The 7103-nt window shown below is 43.7% G+C and overlaps 1 long non-coding RNA gene across 1 annotated transcript; it reads left to right on the top strand.

Annotated features, from left to right (window-relative positions):
* The first annotated feature begins 5321 nt into the window (after positions 1 to 5321).
* Positions 5322 to 6651, top strand: LOC132345553 (uncharacterized). The gene is made up of 2 exons (XR_009494971.1): positions 5322 to 5973; positions 6084 to 6651. It is a non-coding gene; the product is annotated as an uncharacterized lncRNA (long non-coding RNA).
* Positions 6652 to 7103: the final 452 nt, after the last annotated feature.

Genomic DNA, 7103 nt, shown 5'->3' with positions numbered 1-7103 from the left:
AGGGGGAAAGTGGTGGACACATGTACCAGCCCTGATCTAGGCAACTGTTGATACTTTTTCCAGCCAAATTAGAAACTGAGAAAGTCTGTCTTTGGTCTCTCCAGTCTCCCTGCTTCTGCGGCCTCATCCCCTCCTCTTCCTTAGACTGGGTGTCCGGTCTCTCCCTCACTCTGGCTTCGATATGGATCACTTTCATTTGTCTGTAATGACTCTCCCTGTGTGTGTTTGCACTTGGTCTTTAGAGTCTCGGGCTGTTCTACTGAGTGCGAAGTGTGCCTGCCCTAGAATCACAGGGCATTCCTTCCTCCCCCTAGCTGCCTGTGTGATGCTGTAAAACTGACTTAATTTTACTCAGACGATCATAACTCCTGCCAGACCTACTTCTAGCCTTGCCTTGAGAATTAAACAAATTTAATTAATTAAAAGACAATATAAAGTCTTACTATTGGGATGTGACAGCATTTGTCTACTGTGGAAGGAAGTTCCAGACTTCCTGGAGGAGATAGTCTCCCTGACAAGTCCAGTTTCTCAGACCCTCTGCCACTATCCCATGTGGGCTTTGGCTAGTAAATAGCTCTGTGCTTGCATGCTCAGTCATGTAAGAAGACTCTCTGCGATCCCATGGACTGTGGCCCACCAGACTCCTCTAGCCATGGAATTCTCCAGGCCAGAATACTGGAGTGAGTAGCCATTCCCCTCTTCAGGGGATCCCCCCAACCCAGGGATTGAACCCAGGACTCCTGCATTGCAGGTGGATTCTATACCAGCTGAGCCAGAAGGGAAGCCCATGATGTTCAATAAATGTTAAACACTGGAGACGAACTCTTTGCCTTCCCTCTCACTTCTTCCCCATCAGTTGCTTCCAAGACAGCAATTACTTCAGCCACCAAGGTTCTTCAGTCTTGTTCTTTCCCAGAAATTGTTCCAGCAACAGGAAGTGGTGTTGCAGAGTAGGCAAGAGTGTAGTCTTTGGGTTCAAAACCCAGGTCTGCCACTTGTGAGCTCTATGACCTTGGGCAGGGTTTTTTTTTTTTTTTTTGCCACTTTTGAGCCTTGATTTCCTCCTCTGTCAGATAGTATTGTCATCACAGTGTGGTAAGAAATATTATGAACATAATTTGTTCATGTAGTGCCTTGCACATGGTAAGTCGTAAGGATAGTTGATGGTTGCTTATTCTCACTAGTCTGTAAGTGCCAAGAAGGCTGGGACTGTGGCTGGCTTTTTCTCCTCTGAACTTCTGATCCTGGGGAAGACTAGCCATCCAAAGTGAATAAATAGCCCCATGAGTGAATAAATGAAACACGATGTATTGGGAAAGTAAGTCCCCCTGCTCCCGAATCATGTTTGCTGTTGTATCTCCACGTTGCTTGTTCCCAGCAAACTGTGGGAAATGAATACATATTTGTTGAATGAATTACTGGCCTTTAATCAAAATGAGTCTCCAATTACATAATGGAGAGCACTGAAAATGAGATTCAATGTAAGAAATTTCGTCTTATGGGCCTTTCCGAGATAACCTAGTTCATTAATCTGGATATACTCAATCTTGATGCCCCCTCCATTTGGAAATTATATGCAAATGAAAAACAATGGAAAGTGTGTTAGTTACTCAGTTGTGTCTGACTCTTTGAGACCCCATGGACTATGCAGCCTTCCAGGTTCCTCTCTCCATGGAATTCTCTAGACAAGAATACTGGAGTGAGTAGCCATTCTCTTCTCCAGGGTATCTTCCTGACCCAGGGATCAAACACGGCTCTCTGCATTGCAGGTGGATTCTTTACCAACTGAGTCACCAGGGAAGCCCACTGTAAATGCAATGCATGTATATTATTTCTTCCTTGCAATAAAAGCATCCTGATGGTAAAATTGTCTTAATAAGTCAAGCTACACTTTCCCCCTCCTTTGGCTTAAATGAATATCTCTGTGATCGCCCCCAAATTTTTATACCTGTATTCAAAAACTTTTCTTTTTACCATCTAATGACATCACTTGCTGTATTTTGTGAAGTTCTCAATCCATGGGGTCGCAAAGAGTCAGACACGGGTGAGTGACTGAGCACAGCACACACAATCTTACCTGAAAGATTTTTTAGATTCATTGCTTATTTCTTCTTTTTATTTGTTTCTCCAGGCCAGAATATTGGGGAGGGTAGCCAGTTCCCTTCTCCAGGGGATCTTCCCAACTCAGGGATCAAACCCAGGTCTCCTACATTTCAGCTGGATTCTTTATCAGCTGGGCCACCAGGGAAGCCCAATATATACATATCCTTTTTTAGATCCTTCGAGGAGAAGGCAATGGCACCCCACTCCAGTACTCTTGCCTGGAGAATCCCAGGGACGGGGGAGCCTGGTGGGCTTCCGTCTGTGGAGTCACACAGAGTCGGACACGACTGAGGTGACTTAGCAGAGTAGATATTTTTATATCTGAAACATTAGCAAGACAATATATGAAGGGTGATATGACCTGTCACCAACTTTATTATTCATCAATTGAATTGAATTACTGCCAATGGCTTTTTAAATATATTGTTTTTCCTAATATCTAATTTTCTACTATTACTTCTCTTGCTCTAACATAACTGATTTTTCTTTCTCTTTAACTTTCCAGAATCTAGCCTAGTATTTTTCATTGTCTTTCAATTGTTCTGAATTAAAAATAATATTAGTGGTTCTCTTGAATATTTCATGAGAATAGAAAGGAATAATTTATTTATAGTCTCCAATGATCACATTTTGGCTGAAGAGGCAGTCTTTTTTTTTGTTTGTTTAGGGAAGATTGTTGTCATCATTACCCCTCTGTAATACTTCAAGATGCTTATTATTAATAGACATAAAATTAAATTAAACTTAGCACTCACTGTTCATGCCAAGAACTTTACAATAATCAATGTTATCATCATAACTCATACATGCATATATTTTTTAAGTTTACTAAAGCATTTTCACATTCATGATCAAGTCTACTCAATCTTATAGCTCTGTGAAGTGGGAATCATTTTATTAATTTGGAGATAAGGAACCTGAGGCTCAGAGAAGTTATCCAAGACACAAACAGAGAAGAGCCAATTCTGAGAGCAATTCTAGAACTCACTCCAGTGTTATTCTGTAGGAATACCATGGAAACCAAAGAACGAAGGGAATGTAGAGATTAGCTGATAGAGAAAAAAGCAGCAACAAACAGACTGGAGTTGTTCATATGCGTTCCACAGGATTTAGCCGGCGCCTACCGAGCTCTATGCCACGTATGCGCATTGTTGGGATGAAACGGTGAACAAGGCACAGGGTGTCTCTGTTTCCCATGAACTGACTCTCTAATGAAGAAGAGAAACAAATGGGTATTGAGTATTGGAAAGGACCTCTGAGGGCTTCGTATGCAGCTCATTCAATCTGCAGGTAAAGAAACTGAGGTCTTGGGAAGCTAAAAGACTTGTCCAAGATCACAAGGCAAGTTGTCAGAATTCCAGCACAGTAAGCCAAGATTCCTGGTCCAGTTCAGTTGCTCAGTCATGTCCAACTCTTTGTGACCCCATGGACTGCAGCATGCCAGACTTCACTGTCCATCACCAATTCCTGGAACTTGCTCAAATTCATGTCCATCGAGTCTGTGATGCCATCCAACCATCTAATCCTCTGTCATCCCCTTCTCCTTCCTTCAATCTTTCCCAGCATCAGGGTCTTTTCCAGTGAGTCAGTTCTTCTCATCAGGTGGCCCGAGTATTGGAGTTTCAGCCTCAGCATCAGTCCTTCCAATGAACACCCAGGACTGATCTCCTTTAGGAATGACTGGTTGGATCTCCTTGCAGTCCAAGGGACTCTCAAGAGTCTTCTCCAACACCACAGTTCAAAAGCATCAATTCTTTGGTGCTCAGTTTTCTTTATGGTCCAGCTCTCACATCCATACCTAACTTCCAGTCTAATGGAATATATAGAAATATCATTTTCAAAATTATTGTTGAATAATAGGTCAAAGAAATCAAGGAGAGTTGGAAATGGAATTCTGAATTCATCTTCACCATATCTATGGATTATAGCGCATCCATTATCTGCATACTGTTTTGGCTGCTGTCACTGCAACAGCAGAGTTGAGTAGTGGCAGCAGAAACCTAAGGCTTACAAATCTGAAGTACTTACTATTTAGAACTTTATATGAACGCTTGCCCACTCCTGTGGTAGTGGAAAGAACTCCAAGTGGGGGTCAGAAATAATTGCAATGCCATTTCTACCACCTGCTAACTTTGTTATAAAGATAGTCTGGCTTTTCACCTGCCCCACAGCCATTCCTTACTTCTAATAAATCATCCAGGTAAGGATTTCCCCAGATAAAATCTCTGTGATGGAAGAGTTGCATCACTTAGGAAGGGTTTAACTGTAAATATCTGAGGACCAAACTCAACTGCTTTAGGTAAGAAGGAAAGATACATAGAGGCCCATGGACAGGCAAAGATTCAGGCAGGAGCACATTCAGTGACTCAGTGATGCCATCGAGGACCAAGGATCTTACCATGTCTCCATTCTATGACTCCATTTCACAGATTTCAGCAAGTTCTTCTTAATACTTATCCCCTTTGTGTTTATGTTTTGGTCAGTCAATCAGTTGACCAGCTGTGTCCAACTCTTTGCAACCCCATGGACTGCAGCATGCCAGGCTTCCCCATCGTTCACCATCTCCCAGAGCTTGCTCAAACTCATGTCCATTGAATCAGTGATGCCATCCAACCATTTCACTCTCTGTTGTCCTCTTCTCCTCCTGCCCTCAGCCATTTCACTCTCTGTTGTCCTCTTCTCCCCCTGCCCTCAGTCTTTCCCAGCATCAGGGTCTTTTCTAGTGAGTCAGTTCTTTGTATCTCAGGTGACCAAAGTATTGGAGTTTCAGCATCAGTCCTTCCAATGAATATTCAGGACTGATCTCCTTTAGAATGGACTGGTTTGATCTCCTTGCAGACCAAGGGACTCTCAAGAGTCTTCTCCAACACCACAGCTCAAAAGCATCAATTCCTTGGCACTCAGCTTTCTTTATGGTCCAATTCTCACATCCATACATGACTAATGGGAAAACCATAGCTTTGACTAGATGGATCATTGTGTTTATGAGACACAGCCATTTTTTCTTGTAGGAATCACCTCTCTTGACTGACACACTATATCCAGAAGTGTTTTGTAAACTGTTAGGTGCTATACATAGATAAGGAGTTGGATTATTATTGTTGTGTTATTTTATGAGCTCCCTGAAAAAACAAACAAGAAACAGCATTAGGAATAATGAATACAAGCAATGCCTTGACTCTTGAGTGCTTAGGGAAGGAACCCTTCTTGACGTGTAGTGGGGGCTGCTAATTTTCCCACCGGACTCATCTTACAAAACCAAAATTCTCTTCCTGTTAAAAATGCCCCATTTCCCTTCCTTCCAGCTCCCAGCAACCTCCATTCTATTTTCTATTTCTATGATTTTGACTGTCCTACGACTGAGCGACTGAACTGAACTGAAGTAACTCATGTAAGTGGAGTCATACAGTACTTTTTTTCTTTTTGTGACTGATAATTCATTTAGCATAATGTCCTCAACGTTTCTCAATTCTGTAGACCTACCTACAGGTTAAGCAGGTCAGAATGACCTACCTTTTCAAAGCTGAATAATATCCACTGTGTGTATTCACTATGTTTTGTTTATCCATTCACTTGTCTGTGGACGCTGGGGTTACTTCCACATTCTGGCTATTATGATGAGGCTGTTAGAAATATGGGTGTGCAAGGGGCTTTATGATTTGTGAATGTGGACTGTTCCAGTATTGTGATCTCATTTAATTTTCCTGGTTGCCATGTGAGGTGGGGTGGCAAACTGCTCGTCATGCCCCAGTATCCAGTCTCGCTCCTTCCTTAGTAGCAGAACCCTCTCTAGTTTCAAGTGAGCGCGTGGACAACCAAAGTGAAGATGAAAATGTCCCACTCCCCTTGCAGCCAGATGGGGCTGCTTAGGTAACTAAGTTCTCCCCAGTAAGTGTGAACAGAGGTGATTGTGCAGCTTCCAGATAGGCTGTTAAAAGCTAGGGGCCCACCCTCACCTTCCCTTTTTCCTTCTCCTACAGGCTGGAATGCAGATGTGGTGGTGAGCTGCCCTGGATCTTGTGGACACACAGGAATGGGGAGCAGCAGGGAGCCTCAGTCACTGACTTTGGCTGTCCTGTGGAAGGCATAGCCTCCCTGTCTTATGTAAGGCACAGTCTTGGGAGTTTCTGCGAAGGTTGTCAGTGTGCATGGTCAGTCGTGTCCAACTCTGTGCGACCCCATGGACTGCAGCCCTCCAGGCTCCTCTGTCCATGGAATTTTCCAGGCAAGAATAATGCAGTGAGTTGCCATTTCCTCTTCCAGGGCATCTTCCTGACCCAGGGATCGAACCTGGGACTCTTGGGTCTCCTGCATTGGCTGGCAGATTCTTAACCCCTGGGCCACCTGGGAAACCCAAGGTGTTCACCCTGTATCCCAGCTAATACCAATAGGTTACTGTTAGAGCTCTTTCACAGATGAGGAAACCACTGCTCAAGCAGAATGACTTCCATGCAATCACAGCCAAGAGTGGACCAGAGCTGCCTGGCTCCTCACCTGCTTTCTTTCCCCTGTACCATCCTGTCCCAGATAAACTTTAGGTGATGTGCACGCGTCTGCGACTGTGCTTGTGTTCGCATGAGTGTTGTGTGTGTGTGCATCAATTTAGACTTTTTGTTGAACTAATTTCTAAAAACTGTAAAGCTCTAGACATTAAATAATATTTGTGTGGCTGCATCAGGTCTTTAGTCGCACCGTGAGGGGTCTCTCAGTGCAGCACCTGGACTCACTAGTTGTGGCGTGTGAGACACCAGTTGCAGCACAAAGACTCAGGAGTTGTGATGTGGTGGCTTGGTTTCCCCACCGAGTGTGGAGTGTTAGTTCTCTGCACAGGAATTGAACCCATGTCCTCTGCATTACAAGGCAGATTATTTACCCCTGGACCTCCAGAATGAGTGAATGAATGAAGTCCCTCAACTGTATCCCGACTCTTTGAGACCCCATAGACTGCAGCTTACCAGGCTTCTCCATCCACAGGATTTTCCAGGCAAGAGTATCAGAGT

This window comes from Bos taurus, chromosome 6 (genome assembly GCF_002263795.3).
Source record: "Bos taurus isolate L1 Dominette 01449 registration number 42190680 breed Hereford chromosome 6, ARS-UCD2.0, whole genome shotgun sequence".
In the NCBI taxonomy this organism is placed as follows: Eukaryota; Metazoa; Chordata; class Mammalia; order Artiodactyla; family Bovidae; genus Bos; species Bos taurus.
Note: the sequence above shows the minus strand (reverse complement) of the source record. Positions and strands in the feature narration are given on the sequence as shown.